The 17,367-nt window shown below is 41.8% G+C and overlaps 1 protein-coding gene across 7 annotated transcripts in view; it reads right to left on the bottom strand.

Annotated features, from left to right (window-relative positions):
- The window catches only part of LNX2 (ligand of numb-protein X 2), a 62,955-nt gene extending 45,589 nt beyond the window's left edge, over positions 1 to 17,366 (bottom strand). For 2 of the 7 annotated variants that reach the window (XM_054813746.1, XM_054813755.1), the window contains exon 1: positions 16,680 to 17,366. The gene's annotated coding sequence lies outside the window, so the exon portion shown is untranslated. Of the gene's footprint in view, positions 1 to 1,038; positions 1,136 to 3,367; positions 3,453 to 6,488; positions 6,573 to 8,068; positions 8,148 to 14,558; positions 14,598 to 16,436; positions 16,647 to 16,679 lie in introns of those variants that run through there. The other 5 variants (XM_054813748.1, XM_054813747.1, XM_054813749.1 and 2 more) reach the window with 5 other exon arrangements.
- Between the last annotated feature and the right edge of the window lies 1 nt (position 17,367).

The raw sequence follows: 17,367 nt of genomic DNA, 5'->3' as shown, positions 1-17,367 counted from the left end.
GATATTAGGAACAATTTCTTCCCCCAAAGGGTTATCAAGCACTGGAACAGGCTGCCCAGGGAAGTTGTTGAGTCACCATCCATGGAGGTATTTAAAACACACATAGATGTGGTGCTTAGGGACATGGTTTAGCGGTGGACTTGGCAGCACTAGGTTAACAGTTGGACTTCATGATCTTAAAGGTCTTTTCCAACCAAAACGATTCTATGATTCTATTGTATGACTGCAAAGCAGAGCCCTTGCCCTGCTGCATAAAAGTTGCTCCCCAGCCCAGCTCCACCACCGCAAAGTTCCCTCCAAACCCCCCCACACCAGCATTGCTCTCACTACTGATGAAGGCAGAGGAGGACAGCCAGGATCTGCCTACTCAGCCAATGGGCTGAACCAAAATTCTGGGTTTGAGCCCCAAACTTGCCTTCAGGAGTCACGTCCTCAAAAGCCATGAATGGCTGAAGGAAGCACGTTCTTCTCCTAAGCGATTAACCTATTCCTTCCATCAACATGGGCTTAACGCACAGACTCCGCAGTTTTAGCAGTGCTTTGCAGCAGGAAAATTAACATTTTAAGATTGGATTTCAACTAAGCGTGCCACAATGATTGCAGTGAGCAGCTGAATAATAAGATTTTATTGGAAAGAAAGAAAACCCACCACAAAACCCCATATTATACTAACCTCAAGAAAAAAAATACTTATTTCCGAAGGAAGAGGTAAACAACTTTTACCCTCATTAAAAAGTTGAGAAATGTGCACACCACCGCTACAATATAATTAATACACAGCCTTCAGAAGAGTCCAAAGGAGCAATTTAATTAACCACCCGCTGATTTCATAAATGACAAGAACACACAAAGGTAATAGCACCTTATAATTGAAAATGTCCTGTTTATTTAGCTGAGCAATTGTGCTGTTCTATGTTGTGCATAAATATGCGGAAACATGTTTTGAACTCAGGACATTTTTAACTTTGTAAGGTGTGACAGAACAACATATTGCCCATGATATAGTCACTGTATACTCCACTTATTTAATGCCTTTACCTAAGAACCTTAAAGTCACTGACGACCATAAAGGTCTTAACCTTTATGAACTCGTTCGATGGGCTTTTTCCATGTCCTCTTCAAAAACACAGAAGAGCTGGGAGGAAAAAAAAACAAAATAATTTTATTGGTATGTCACTTCAAACAAACTATTGCCTCACATAGAGACTTAGTTTCTATCTGTAGCTCTCCCACTCTCATACAAAGGGATCCTCTGTAAGCCCCATGAAACATTTCTACTGATGATCTCGTAAACTCATTTTGCAATTTCTCACTCTTTTCTTTCACTTGGGAAAAGCTTCCTTTCAGCTACTACATCCTTTATTAAAGCTGAAGAGAAGCAGCTTTACCAGGGTAGGAAAACAAGGTACCAAAATAGGTGAAAGGCTCTTCCTCATTTTTTTTTATTGGACTTTTCAGAGATAAAGCTGAACTGAATTAATATTCCTTCTTGCATTCACAAAACTCAAAATGCCTTTGTGCTGCTACATTACAACCATCAAAGTCTATTTGACTGAACATGAAACAGAGCAACATCTGAATTTACGAGCTGCCCATCTCTTTATCTAATGGATGCACTAGCAGCATTCATTTATACCTGCTTTGGGGCATACATAATTTAAAATAACAGACTGAAGAGACCCTTCAAGCATAGCAGTCTCCACTGGAGAGTGGATCGCCAGACTAAAAGACTTGCCTTACAGGACTCAACAACATAGCATAAAATGAACCTCAGTGGCCTGACAGTACAGCAGCAGCGGCATGCAAGGATGATGGATGGATGCGGCTGCCTCGTACATCGGTCTCGGGATCTTTGGTCCCGCCTGTCTCCGCTATCAGCAGCCCTGGGATGACATCAAGGACTTTACGTAGCATTGGCTCCCTGCCCACCTACCACAGGAACAGCATTCCTTAGTTGAAATGGTACCATTAAGTGCTGATCCCAACAGCATCCCTGTACAATGTATCTAGCTGAAGCGATTAGTTTGTGTGTACAAATTAAATACACATTTCTGTAATTTTGCATCCAACAGTGAAATCTTTACTTATTGGTATTAGCTAGTCATGTTTACTGTTCCTGAGGGTTTCCCATCCATAAGTGTTTATGGTATTTACTCAGTCCGTAGCAAACCATTACCAGGCCTACCTAGCTGTATTAGCTGCCTGTCAGCGATGCCACCAGATATGTAAACATCTCTGTAAAATGATGAAACCTCCCATTACTTTTATGCACTACGGTTTATTTACCAATTAGATGAGGAAAGAAGGGTCCTTGAATAAATACCATTTTTAAAGTCTTTCCAGCTGTCATGTGTTAACTCTTTAAGAGCATCCACAGCAGAAACCAGCAGGTCCCAGGTACTGCCTGTGCCTCGTAACTCCACAACGGCACCTTTGGGTTCCTTGTTAATACTCCCTTACGTATCCTTCCTCGCAGGACTCCTAGGCATCTTACTGAGGGACTGAACACAGAGCTGTTTTCCAATGGTTAATCTTGATGACTACTGCATGTTTTCAGGATGCGTTCACCCTGTGAAAATGGTTTAGGTTTTCTGCTTCTAAATGTTATAGAAAATGTATTGCTTAAATTGTAATATATCATGCAATTGCCTGCAGCTTCCAAAACGATTTGGACCACTCAATATTGCTGACTTGTTTCTAACATTTACTATTGCAATAAACTTTATCAGAAACGCTTGCCTTCTTCCATGCCACTAATATACTTTGAAAGAAAACGATGCTCAACGACTCTTTGAAAGAACTCCATTTACCCATCATGTTCCTCCATAACAACTGCACTCAAGGTTTCTTGAGTGGTCTTACCTGCCGTAAAAACATGCCCACAGTACACAGATTTCATGTGCTCGGTTAACTAGGTAACAAGCATTAGAAAAGAGATGGACCACAGCTAGAGAAAGGCTTAATCATACAAATATTTATTACAAGTGTCAGGTCCCGCTGGGGAAAGCTCTCAAAGATAAATGGTATTTGTGTAACTTGCCAGTAGTCACCTGGGATGTGGGACAAGGGAAGAGGAACAGGGATTCCTCAGTAGCACAGGAGAGCTCCAAATTTTTCACTTCAGTGAAAATTCAGCTCTGAAATACCAGATCTTAAAGACAACCTTCCTCAAAACCTGCCTGTAGGAATTCCCGTACTGCTCCAATTGTTGCTTTTTAAATGGGTTAAATGCTGCCTATTTTCCCCTACTGACAGGCAGATTAGTTTTTCCTTTACAACACCATTCTCCCAAGTTTTCTGCTATACAAGTTTAAAGATTCAGACCCGTGGTGGTCTGAGGCTTGTTTATTATGAAACTGGCCCTTACCATCTCCCCAGGCAGCCTGGAGGGGCAGGCAGCAGCCGGACATCCTCCCTCCTGCCTCCCCGGTGAATGATCCCTCAGCCCACTTCTATGGAGACGCAGGACAGATGTGAGAAGGTAAGTTATTAATTGATCAAAATGCATACAGAAAAATAATTCATTTTAAATATTACATGGGAGATATAAGTAGTTTATTAATTGCATCTTCTAGATTAATTTCTGCTTCCATTAGGTCATGGCACAGTGAAGTAATTTAAATCAAGGGATTTACAGCACTTTGAATTAGTTTAATAATGCTAAAGCTTATTGTATATATTCAAGCATTTAATTCACAAGAGCTACCTTTTTTCACTATTTTATAAAATTATTTCAAAAATCAAATGTATTACATTACCAGTCCTGGTAGAGAACCTTATTTAAATTTTACAAGAATAATGAAAATAGACAATACTATTTAATGTTTAAATACAACTTAAACCTTTATTAAACGTATTTGCTTAAACAAATCATACTGCTTATCACCACAAAATTAGACTCTTTCAGTGCATTATATAGCTTTTTTTACCATCCTGCCCTCCCTGCCACCAAAGAAGGCTTATGTTTGATTTCTACCACTGAACAGCCCTTCCATTCGCCGGTATGTCACCACAGAACCTAATTTTCAAAGTGGCAGAGTCTTGCCTTGAGCTTGAATTACTGCCACCAAAAATCCCATCCTTACGAAGTTTCCTTTGCATTCTCAAAATTTGGATGAATAGAAAATAAAAGTACGGTCAAAAGTGTTTTTCAGGTTTCTCTGCACATCAGCAGCTCATCTACCGCAATACCAACACCTCGCACAAAACCCACTTTCATTCAGCCCACTCAGACTCTTCAACCCATCAGCTCAAACAAGATTTGTTATCTTTTAGCAAATACCTGCTACTGACTATTTGCATTTTACAGGCTTTTCCATAGCTTCTGGTTGTAAGAGCAACCTTCGGGGTGGCTTTCACCAGCGCTATCTCACTTCACATTTCACCAGACCAGGAGAACACAGATGCTCAGCTTCCAGGGCTCAGCCGAGGTAACTTTTAGCTCACAAAACCAGAACTTCTTATGTCATCTCCCTACATCTCTACTAGCATCACAGCTAGAGGTTTGGGGTTTTTTTTTTTTTTAAATGTCTCATGTATGTGCGTTATCTGTTTTTAATTAAATAAAAAATAGAAGAAAATTATTTAAAAAAAAAAAGCTATCTGCTGTAAAATTGACCTGGCAAGCAACCTCAGAATTCCTTAAGGACACAAAATGTCCTTAAACTCAATTTTCTGAATTGAGAGGAATCCACTCTACTGCTACATTTCCTAAGTAATTTCTTATAGAAGAATTACATTAGCAGTTGAGGATAAATTTAGTTCTTTCCATGCCAAAGCCTGCATTCACTTTGTGGCTTTATAAACTCCAGAATTGCTAAATACATGTAAAAGTCTTAAATAAATAAAGCACCCAGAAAATTTTTCTTCCAGAACTACTTTGCAGTATAACCAGAATGGTACTTCTCCTTTGCTGCAATATTATGTTGTGGTATTAATTCAAAAGTTCAAACCATTTTAATTTCTTTATTACCTATAGCATCTAGGAAATGCTGCCATCAATAGTAAATCTCCATGAAGTCACACTCCTCTGGTGCATTTTGTGCATAGCAATCAGTTCATAACGCAATCTTGTGTTGTTTAAAATTCAGTTTATTCTTCAATTACTCTGCTAGCCCCACTCTAATTTATTATATTTTCTGGTACATTTGATTTTGGATATTATGACATCCTTGCTTATGCCATTAGAGAGGAAACATAAAATGGTGAGTATGTCTAGGGACAGCTGAGAGTAAGATAGCAACAGCCTGGAAAATTAACAATATCACTGTCTCTGTGCTCAGCTAAACCTCTCCTGCATTAGCACTAAAAAAAATTTGGCAGTATTTCTCCAATATAGACTTGACATCCAGGAATAGCCTCAGAGGCACCATAAAACCTCAGCTAGTGCGGCGGGCAGCTCGGGTGGTTGGGAGGGCGGGTGGCAGCCTCTGATCCTGCTGGGGCGGCTGACCTACAGAAGATGGGAAACACCAGCCCCACTGCTGCTCGGCGTCCAAAGAAACCAACACGGTTCTAAATGCCACCGATACTATATACATTGATTTTTTTTTTTTTTCCAGCTTTGCATTATCTTGGTCCTAGCTACCATTTCTTTCTCCCAACACCCAAGGTGAAATGAAAGGCAGCAGCCAGAAACCTTCTCAGAGCATCTTTCCCCAAGAACCCTGGCAGAAGGGAGGGTTTCACCTCCCCTCCGGCCTGGCGACCGACTACATTAACCTTCAGGGCACGCTGCCAGCCCCACCTGCTTACTCAGGCTTTTGCCAGCAAGGGAAGATCTCACCGCACTGATTTGTCCTTCGAAGACACATTCTCTCCTGCTTACTTCTTACTTCCCCCTAATACATTTGGCGTCTGAACTCCTGCATCCAGAGGACGGAGGGACAGTCCTGATGGGGAAACATCAGGCTCCTGTATTCACATCTGACCTTTTTCCCTACAACAGATTCTGACTACTTCAAACATGAAATATCCTCATGTGCCTGCGCAGCTTGCTCTGTCCCAAGAAATTCCACATTGGGTTTTGAAAAAAATTTGTGTTTTGCTTCTTTTGTCTTTTCTTCAGAAAGCCTGAAGACAGCTTGCCACAACGATACCCAAGAGCGAATGCTTTGCAGGGAAACCCAGGCAGCTGGATCTGTGAGAGGCTGCCAGCACTGGAAGAACTTGCAGTGGAGGAAACCTGGCTGGATCCAAATCCTCACTGATAATTTTTGTCTTCCAGAAAAAAAAACGAGCAGACTTCTTTTCCTCTATAGGATAATAAAGTTTTCTCCTGTCTCTAAGCTGTCTTGCAGCTCAGGTAGTATTGCCAGCTCCTTCTGAACCTCGTAAGCAGTAAGGATTTTACCAATGATGTCGTTGCTGCAACTGCTGCAGTCATTTAAAAAGACAATGTCAAAAATTACATGTAGCAATATTAAAACATGATGATTCAGGTTGCAAGCTAATTTATAACATTAAGAAATGCCACTTTTTTTGCTTACCCACTGCCTTTCACTTTTCTCTACTTCTCCTGAACCTTTATTGTAACCTTTCCGTTCAGAAGCTTTTTCCCCAGCAGCCCAGCCCTGTACAAAGGACGGACACAAAAGGGAGTAGCTTGAGGGTCGCACAAGCACACTTCCAACGTTAGGTTGCTTGATTTCACACTTTAAAAAATCCCACTGAAAGAAAGTTATTGGTGCATGACAAATACAGAGTACAATTTTAGCTTGTGAAGTCTGATGGAATTAGAACAAATCAGATCAGGCCACACTTAGGTGGGATGGAGAACTGGGACAGAGGGGTCTTGCCTCCTGTTAAGTGCCATCCTGTACTCCAGCATAATGAAACATCACCACTACCATGAGAAAAAACAGCTCCTCTCATTCTGCTCTATGGGTACCAGGAAAACATATCGACCAAGTTCTTTAAAAGCACATGGCAACTTCAGCTCCAACCATTTTCTCTTCTCAGTCCCACACACTCTTAAGTAACTTGCCTATGCTTACGCTGCAAATCAGTGTGGAGGCTCTGGTGTCTCCGTGTACCTGCTCCGATTACCCCACATTTGATACAAACCATGAATTGAGACCGGAGACTCGATTTCACTTCCCAGTGTGCAGAGAATAATCATCAATTATTGATGTCAGTCAGCTTCATTTGGGGCACTGCATCAGGCATGCAATGGAGACTTATAGTATGCACCAAGAAAAGGAGGATTTGTATATAAAATGATTTGATAATCTGAAGAAATCCCTCAGTAAACAAAGGAAGTTTACAGATAATCGTATTAAAGATTAGAGTTGTTTTAAAACAATGCAGAATGTATTTGAGAACATCTGGAAAGAAAGATGGTAGTTTTAAAAACAAAACCTTGGGGGAAAATATTTTTACCCCTCAAACAGAAAACAGTAATTCACTTTATTAAATCCTAATCCTCTTCAATTGATGTTAAGGCAGAGAAATTTTTCCAATAAAGAATTTTATCAATCTATTTAAATGCAATTTTATAAATAAATAAATATTGAAATAGATTTAAATACAGTTTTAATATCTAAATCATTGGTTAGTCCATTTTTTATTGCTTTCATTTTATTTCAAATTTGAGAAGCTGGCTAATTTTAAGTCAGGAAACTGAATAAGTTTATTATTAAATAAGGATAGAACTTAACCTCTTGAGTTAGATCATTGTAGCAAAAGCAAACTGATGTCTGTCTTTTTATATGCACCTATTCATCAGCTGGAAAATTAAGAAAATAACTCCTATTTTATAAATGTTATTATTACTTCTCCATCACTCATTTACTTTTTTCCAAACTTTTGTTGTGGCGATTTATGTGAAAATCCCCCCAATAAAACCCATAAATTGTTCATGACATTTTCTATAATCAATGTTGATAATCATTTATACAGATCTTCTATTTAAACAACACATCATTGACGCTCATCACTGCTATAACAGCTGACAGCACCAGAAGAATAAAGCTACTCCACAACTAAGAAGCAAAAGCAAAAACTACAGAATAGAACAATAATTAAATTGCTAAAAATATATTGGATCAGATTTCTAGAATGTCTTTACCTATTGTATTTCAACTTCATTCTTCCATAAAAAATGCTTAATGTTAGAGCTAAATTTGGAAGGATTTCTATGTTAAGATCTGAAAAGAAAGAAAGGAGAAAACAAATTGTTGACAGAAAATAAGTACAGGGTTTTTTTCTTTTTATACTGTTTTATTGATATATAGAAATTAGTTTTATATATACACATACATGTAAAGTAAGTTCAATGACACATAGAATGCTAACCAGATTTATACCAGCAGCAATTGAGCCCTAGCAAAGAAATCCCATAAGGGATGCTTTGCTGTAACCACATCATCATGGCTGTGGTGAATGAATTCAGTGACTTCCCTGGGAGCAGAAGGACTCTCATGCCCACAAAGGACCCCATGGAGTCACCACTGCAGATTCAATTGTACAGTCAAGCTATAGGGATGGCTAAGTAGGACTTAGCATGTGACAGATCATCTGAAAAATAGCATATACAGGATAGCAACTACTCCTAACACATGTGGGTGCGCTGTAGTGAAGTCCCTTCTCTCCTGCATTTCAACGTAACCTGCTTAGCAGGTTTTCAGGTATACATGGCCCCACTTTAGAACAAACCATCTTCTTTATCCTCAAAGTCAGTATCACAGCTAAAATAGAAATCTTTCCTCTTTGACCCTTTAAGGGGGGGAAAAAAAAATCACAGCACAATGTTGACATTAGTGTGTGAAAAAAGTTGTCTTCGCTAAACTTGAGACTTAAAGACAAACGATACCTGTTGTCAAATTCATATGGTTCTGATCATTTGTAGGAGGTAACGTGTCCTGCTGTACCCAAGAGTTCTTCATCAAGTATCTTCCGCTTGACGCTTAGTTACGAACATTTCCTGGCTTCACAGCTTTTCAAACTTTTCAAAATATGACTTAGGAAAGCATTACACTTCTACAGCATTTCTCTAGTCAATGGCACACATCCCTTACTGCAGAAGAAAGAACTGTAACAGTTTCATTTCACACTCCAGTAACCCAAAATTCTACATTACCGCACACTTTAGTGTTAATTTTCCCATAGATTCTCTTTTTCTGCTTACATGGCAAGACAGCTCAGGTCAAGTGCACAGACAAGCTGTGCTGCTGATTCTCCTTTTTACCAACACTGAATCACCTTCACTTTTCCTTTACCGGAAAGTTATTTTCCCTACAGAAAGCAGGAGAGCCACAGTCAATAGATAAGTCAGCAGCTATCAGTCAAAATGGATTTCAAAGTGGGAAAAAAAACCTCCCCACAACTAAAACCACAAGTAGTATTTATGCAGGATCATGCCCACACTGTATAAATACACCACGACAGGTATATTTGCTGCTGTACATGCAGTGAAGCCTAATTCAGCTCGTGTCACTTCCAGCTAGAGTCAGACACGTAGCAGAAGCTATAGAATATAAAAGTATCAGCGCTGAACAGGCATGCTGAGCCACTCCCCAGATAACAGGAATGAAGAGTGGTTATTTTGTCAGATGAAGTAGGAAGATACCTTTTTTTACTGATGACCCAATAAGAAACATATTTGTTGGTTGTCACTGAATTCTTATGAAGCTTTGTAGTGTGTGAGATCCAAGTTACATACCTTTTTAAGACATTCAGATGATATGCAGGACAGATCCACACGTACAAAAACCATATCTGTATTTTTAGCCTAATGTTACCTGAATGAGATGAGCTTTACCTTTAGCATTTAAAAGGCATTAAAATAGTTAAGAAGTGAACCTAAATTCTGAAGTCATTCAATACTGAATGAATAGCATTTATACTGGTTTAGTATAAGGCAGGAAACCCTGTGATTTTTAAAGCTTCGATCTTCATTACAAGCAGCAATGACAGCTTAGTAATGGACTACTTGTAAAAACAGTCCAGGAATTGACTTGTACTAATTTTTAATTAACATAAATGCAAGATGTAGCACAGACACGGAACTATTTTACTAATTCACCGGGTGAGCCTTCATTAGCTTCTGTCAGTAACAATAAACAGCTGAACAAACCCCTCTAGAGCAAACAAGCCACAAAGACAGGAAAAAGAGGCCAAAGAGAAGGAAATCATCAACAACCTGCTCCGGAAGAAGCTTGACTGAAAAAGTTTGTTTTAAAAGTTTAAAAAAACAAGTTACTTCAATTAACAGTCAGGGTAGCCCCAGGGTGCCCTGCTCTGGTGCACACATACTGTACCAAGGGTACAGTTACAGCTGTATGATCAGAATGGGGTTCACAGCAAACTCTTTGAACATGATCGGAAAGTTTATACAACGCATTAGGATCTACATGGTCTCGTGACGTATCGATCCACTTTCACTTAGAGTAATTACAGTCTGGCTACAAAAAAAATTTTACACAACTTGATTTAAAAAAAAAAAAAAAGGAGAAAACCATGATATGGGGCAGGGGAAGAGATCTAATAAAAAAAGAAAAAAATGCAAGGAAAGGTGGACTATTAGTAAATAAATGCATTGTCCTGGTTTCAGCTGAGATAGAGTTAATTTTTGTCATAGTAGTTGCGATGGGGGCTGCGTTTTGGATTTGTGCTGACAACAATGCTGATAATATAGAGGTGTTTCTGTTACAGCTGAGCAGTGCTTACACAGAGCCAAGGCCCCTTCTGCTCCTCACACCACCCCACCAGCGAGGAGGCTGGGGGTGCACAAGGAGTTGGGAGGGGAGACAGACAGGACAGCTGACCCCAACTGACCAAAGGGATGTTCCATACCATATGATGTCATGTTCAGCATATAAGGGGCTGGGGGAAGAGGAAGGACATTAGGAGTGATGGCGTTTGTCTTCCCAAGTAACCATTACGCATGATGGAGCCCTGCTTTCCTGGGGATGGCTGAACACCTGCCTGCCCATGGGAAGTGGGGAATGAATTCCTTGTCTTGCTTTCCTTGTGCATGCAGCTTTTGCTTTACTTATTAAACTGTCTTTATCTCAACCCACGAGTTTTCTCACTTTCACTCTTCTGATTCTTTCCCCCATCCCACTGAGGGGGGGAGTGAGCAAGCAGCTATGTGGGGCTTAGCTGCCAGCTGGGGTAAAACCATGACATGCATGAACTTGGAAGTAACAATAAGGCATTCTCCTCTGCATGAAGTGGCAATAGCTGTTACTGTTTTTTTTTTTCCCTGTAACTTTTAACCTCCAAACCTGTAGAAGCAACTCATTATGGTCCATATTTAAGCATTTAATCTATTGCAGATATTCAGTGCACTATGCATGAGGCCTATACAGATATTAATATCTCCAGTGTCCTCCTTGAAACATGGCTTGCTCTAGACATAGGCTACCCGGCCATAAGATGGACTTTGAACGTACTGTTCTGCACAGACTACTGAAGGCAGCAGAAGAACCAACTATGTTGAAGTCAAAATATGGTTAGCTTAAGAGCTTTGTGGGGGTTGTGGTGTTTCTTCTTGTTGTTGTTTTGGTTTTGCAGGTGTAGCAGGTAATGATGTCAATTAGGAGAATGATTGGGATGACATCGCTACACCCACAGAAAACCCCAGTAAAGGCTCTATTTTACTGCCCTAAGAGTACGTTGCTGATACAGCTTGTTTCATCTGGGGACTAATACAAGGTACACAGACAAAAGCACATTCACGTTATGACAAAGTAAAATGCATCAACAAAGAAGGCTTGCTGATGCCAGCCAAGCTTTTTTTCTTTTTTAAATGAAGACTTTATTCAGGAATGCCAACCAAAACTTGATAGCCAGAAAAATCACGACACGCCTACATTCTGAAATGTTGCTTTGTGTCAGAAAAAAAAACAACCCATGGGTTGGTCCTTTCAAAGCAAACACAACATTCCTGTGGCAGAATGTGACAGCTTATCCAAGCACAATATAGCAACCACTGAAAAACACTTTCCACGAACTGGTTTCAGTACACAAGTCAGTGACATTTTACCTCTGTTAGCTTTGCTTGAATTTCCATTTGCTTCTGCTGTGCCAAAAATCTCTGCTGCACCAGCTTTCTTTTTCCTATGTATGAACTCAGAAATGAGGATTAGCACTGATCTGAAGAACAAAGAAAGCCACAGGAAGGGAAGAGCTTAAAATCCTCCATCACTAGTATTCATTGGCCTTTCAGGGCCAAAATTTTGAAAATGACACTGCATTAAGAGAGGGTTGTCACTGGAAGAGAGCTCGGATTCAAGGAAAAATTGCATGCAAAGAAAAAAGAAATCTGCATGATGAGTACAACTGCAAGAGTCAATAAAAGCGTCAACGTATACGAACATTGATTCGAACCCAATAATAAACTGTGCTTATTCCCAATTGTCTTCTAACCAGCCAGCCGCCAGGGATGCACAACACCGACATCCCAACACCTTCCACTGGACTTGTGCAACCTCTTCGGAGATAAGCAGGGGAATACAAAGCAGCCATGCTATCTCGGGGGCTGGCATGGGGAGCACAGCCTACACCACACTTCAAAATCACTCCCACTGCAAAGAACGTACCAATGCAGAAGTAGGTAGCTTGCCGCTCATTTTTCCCCACTGTGCTGAATAATATTTGACAGCACTACACCACTCCAGGCAATCTGATCCAAAAGCCCCGCTTCGTCTTTCTACAACTACTGGGTTCCTCCCTTTGCCCAGCCACACACTGGTTCTCCTCTAACACACACCACTGTCAGTTGTTCCCTACTGCTAGAACCATTTTGGTAGGAACAAGATAAATAAGCCATAGTTCCTTCTTCTTCATGATCTAGAATTACTTATTACTATCATCTACAACATTTTAAAACCGGATCAGTTCATATATTGGATATACTTGATCAAATTGCATTTTGCTCTACAAACAAGGGTTCTTCATAAAAATTCTGTACACCCCATCAAACACGGGTTAAGTATGACAAATCTCTGTAATGAAATATAAAAACACATTCTCCTCTGTGGAATGAAGGAAAAACAGTCAGGCAAAAAACAACATCTATCACTCCATCCCAAAGTAAACCAATTCTGCCCAGGCAAAAATTAACTTCTATATAATATTGAGCTGACACATTTATAACCTCACATTTACTCTCCTACCCAGTTTGGTCTGTTTCACTGTGATGACAAGAAGACAATTCTAGACATTCTTAACAAAATACCACAACCCCAGAGCAACATCACATCTTGCTTACTTAAAGCACAAATGAGGCTGTAAATATTGAGCTATGTCACCCCAAGGTTCCATTTTTAAAATAAAAATAGTTCCCACTAATTGTGTGGAAAAATCACAGAAATACAGAACAATTTAAAATCTTGCATGTTCACAAGTTACCTGATTTTATATCAAATACCTTATTTTATATCAAATAACCACATATTTAAGCTTTTGTTTTCTTCATCTAATGCACAGCTCAGTGTGAGAGACTCAACAAGAGACTCTCCCCCTCTTCCAGCTCCTAAATTATTTGTAAAACTAACATCAGTTGAAATACATGTACGAGAATGTAAAGGACTGACATTTATGCAAATTTATATCACCAAAAATACTTTAGAAATAAAAGAGTAGTATTGCAAAGCATGTTACAAGGGTGAAGCCAGCGCAGGTGCAGCACTGTAATGCTGCAGCAGGGCTGGGAGCATCTCTTTACGTGTCAGTAGATAAACCAGCCCCTAGTTCCAAAGCAGAAGTCAGCTACCTACATTATCTCATGCAGAATGCAGAACAGTCAGTATGAAAACACATGACAGGTTTATCCCATGAACTTTGCAAACATAAATCCTGACCCTGAAAACATTTACATGCAGGCTTAACATTAAGCCTAAGAAAAGACCCACTAATTCCAAAAGAAATACTTGGTTGTTTAAAATTAAACATATGTAAGCACACACATCTACAGAATTGGGGCCATAAAACCCAAAAAGCACTCACTGCAACATTATTAGTTTTTATTGCTCCGCAGACATCATGACCCAATAATGACATAATTTAATACTGATATTTAAAGGAATTTTCATCTTCGAAAGGCACTACAATTTCTAAACAACAAACTCCATTGGCCTAATAAAGCAATTAAGCAGCATGCACTTCAATGGGGTCATGTTAAAATTGATTCTGCAAACCACATAAGCAAAGAATTTTCAGGTATGAGAGCCAAGCCACTGCTGTACCAAATCGGCAACTCATTTCCTCTAGAGCCTTTTACACCAGGGAGTGTTTTAACACTGAATGAATGCTGGTTTCATATTAGTTACAGCTCTTAATATCTAACAGCTCTTTAAATAAGCAACATCTTGCTGATTTATGACATTAATTTATATCAATTCAATGTCTAGTATACATCACATCCTTACACATTTCACTTTAATATTGTTGGTATCACTTCTTCACAGTTGCTTTGAACTACATTAAAACTTTTTTTTTTAAGAGTAAAACAAAATGAGAGGGATATTTTTAAGCATTTTCAAGTGACAATTTTAACTAGAAGCTAACAAACTTCTGCTGGTTTTTAGTGATACAGGCCCATAGATATATACCAAGATTGAGGCTGACAGGCTGTTCAGTGCAGGTAAAGCCTTAAAAAAAAAAAAAAAAAGAAATCACTGAGGTCATCAGTGCTTCCACGACAGTAGACTCCAAAACAAAAGCCAAAGCTTGCAATGTCAAAGCCAACATTTTTGTAATTACAGGTTTTATTTTTTAACCTAACCTAACTTATTTTTTAACTTCTCTGAAGAGAACAGTACTCTTCTACCCAATCACCAGCTTATATTCCTCTTGCAAAGTTTCATCCCTAAATTATAGCTTTATTTATTTTTTTTAAAAATAGAAGATTCAAGTCCTGTGTCAGGAAATCATGCTGTGTTTGCAAATCTCAGACCTGAGTCCAAGGCCCTGGGCTATCTCTTGCTGAAGTCACTAGCCAGAGTTAAGGGCCAGTACAGTTAGAAATTCAGTACTGAAAACTCTCATTTTAAAATTATGGGGTTTTTTTTAACATCCAGAAATTTTAGAATTGTATTAATACAAGCACTTCATAACATTACACACTTTTTTATTTAAAAAATAAGTCTAACGGGGCATGACAGTGTTCTCTGCAGCCTACTGAATTTGGAGTTAATCATTTTATACAGCATTGTGTGAGGATTCTTCCCTCAGTGAGCTGATCCTTAAAAAAAAAAAAAAAGTAAATGATAAAGGACCCTATTAAATCTTATGGTTCTAGCAACTACACTGTACAGTGACATACCCTGCTTCCATTTTCAGGAAATTTGTTTTAATAAAGTCAGGGCAGCATATGGTACTAACATGTTTATTTTCCAAGTGGTAGGGACACTAACTGAAACCATCTGATGTTTCTTCCTAAGCCTCCTTGATCTGCTGCTGGATTGCAGCTTAGAATAGAGCACTGCGAAGCCAAAAGGAATTGGGTAGAGGAATAAAAAAAAAAACATAATTCAAAGTGTTTATTTAATGAGAGCCTAGCTCAGAACAGTTTCTCTTTTGAAGAGAAACTCAAATGCATTTTATGAGTCGAAATTTATTTCTAGAGACTATCAAATGGACCCCAAAGCTAATCCATAACAGACATTTTTTACTTTGCACACACAGACCAAAACAAACCCACAATATCATGTAATTAAAAAAGGAATTAAATGAAGCTCATAAGTACTTAATAGTGGATTTCTACAGAAGTAAACAATCAGTACTATGCATTAGAAAACACAATAAAAAAAGTCACAAGGGACTGTCAGATTTGTCACTACCACAGCTCCAGCAATTGTTTTCTCAATCAGTTGATCGAGTACTAATATTCTGACGAGCAATAGTGATCTAAAAGTATGCTTAGTTAAAGTTTAAAAGCCACGAGATTTTAAGTTTTTCAACCACATTTTCAGTGATAAGAGCCAAGAAATGGGGGAAAAAACGGAAAATCTGGGTCCGAGCACCGAGGACTAGAGTTAACATTTTGAGATAGCTGCCAACTACACTGGCTTCAGAGACATTTTACGTACAGCTCCGAGTTCCTCTGGCGCAGCTGTAAAACACATAACCTGAAACCAGCTCCTGCAGCAGGGGTTTGCTCGCAGCTGTTCCTCTGCCTCCCCCGCACGCAGTAATCTGACTCCTTTTCAGGCAGCAGCTTCTTTAATAGAGCTACACTAAAGCAACATAGGTGTATTTAGGGACCCCAAAACCCAGGCGCTTTTGGAGCAAGTCCCCAGCACCTGAGCTCACAGCTCAGCTTTGCCGAGACGCGCTGCGGGTCCAGGCGCAGCCCCCGCTCGCAGAGACCCGGCACCCGCTCTCCCGGGGAGGCCCAGCGGAGAGCCCGCTCCTCCCAGGCGAGGGCAGGGCCGCGCCGCTCCCGCCGGGGCTCCGGGCCAGGGGACCCTGCTTACAGTCGCGCTCACCTCAGCCCCGCACGGCGGGCCCCAGCCCCTCTCCCGTACTTGTTGCCCTGCAGGGCGGCCCAACCTGGCGTCCGCAGCAGGCCCGGCCCCGCCGCCCCCGTGGAGAGACCCCCGGCGTCGCTGTCACCGCCACGGCCGAGAGGAGAAAAGGGGGTGCGGCCGCCGAGCTGCCCGGCATCCCTGCCGCCGGCTGAGGGGAGGCTGAGCCGCCCGGCGCCGCGGCGGGGCAGGGAAGTTACTCACCGCCGCCGGCTCCACGCCGCGCTCTCCTCAGCCGCCGCCGCGCCCCTCAGCCGAGCCGGCTGTGCCCGCCCGCTCCGCCTGGCGGGAGGCAAACTCCGGGCAGCACTTGGCGGAGCGCGTCTCCACCCGACCGGGCCGGTGCTCCCGCCTCCGCCCCGGGCAGCGGCGCGGCCCAAGTGACAGCCGCGGTCCGCCACTCCGGCGGCAGCCCGGGGCGCGGGGCCGGGCGGCGGGGCGCGCCGCAGCCTATGGGAGCGGGGCCGGGGCGGGCCGCGGCGGAGCCCCGGGCCGGGGTGTCCCCGCCACTCGCCTGATCGCAGCCCTCCGCGCGGGGCCGGGGGCGGCGGGGGGGTGCGGGCGGGGCGGAGGAGGGGCCGCCGGGGGAGCCGCCCGCGTGAGGCGAGGCCGTGCCCTGCCTGGAGACCTGCCCCTGCCCGCCCGAGCCCCGCGGCTCTGCTGAGGGGCAAACTTCGGGGGGCTGCCGCTAAGGCCGCTCACGCCTCCCTGACACTGAGCCGAGGCCGCTCCCGCTACAGCCACGGTAGCCGCCCCACCCTTCCTTCCCCCCAGAGCGGGACTCGCAGCGCTCCCGCTGCCGGGGCGGAGGTTTATGGTGTGTCCCGCTGGCATGCAGCGGTGCCGGCAGGAGCCCACCAGGCCGGCCATCGCCCCCGCCCTTCCCTCGGGT

The sequence above is a fragment of the Grus americana genome, chromosome 1, assembly GCF_028858705.1.
Source record: "Grus americana isolate bGruAme1 chromosome 1, bGruAme1.mat, whole genome shotgun sequence".
In the NCBI taxonomy this organism is placed as follows: Eukaryota; Metazoa; Chordata; class Aves; order Gruiformes; family Gruidae; genus Grus; species Grus americana.
Note: the sequence above shows the minus strand (reverse complement) of the source record. Positions and strands in the feature narration are given on the sequence as shown.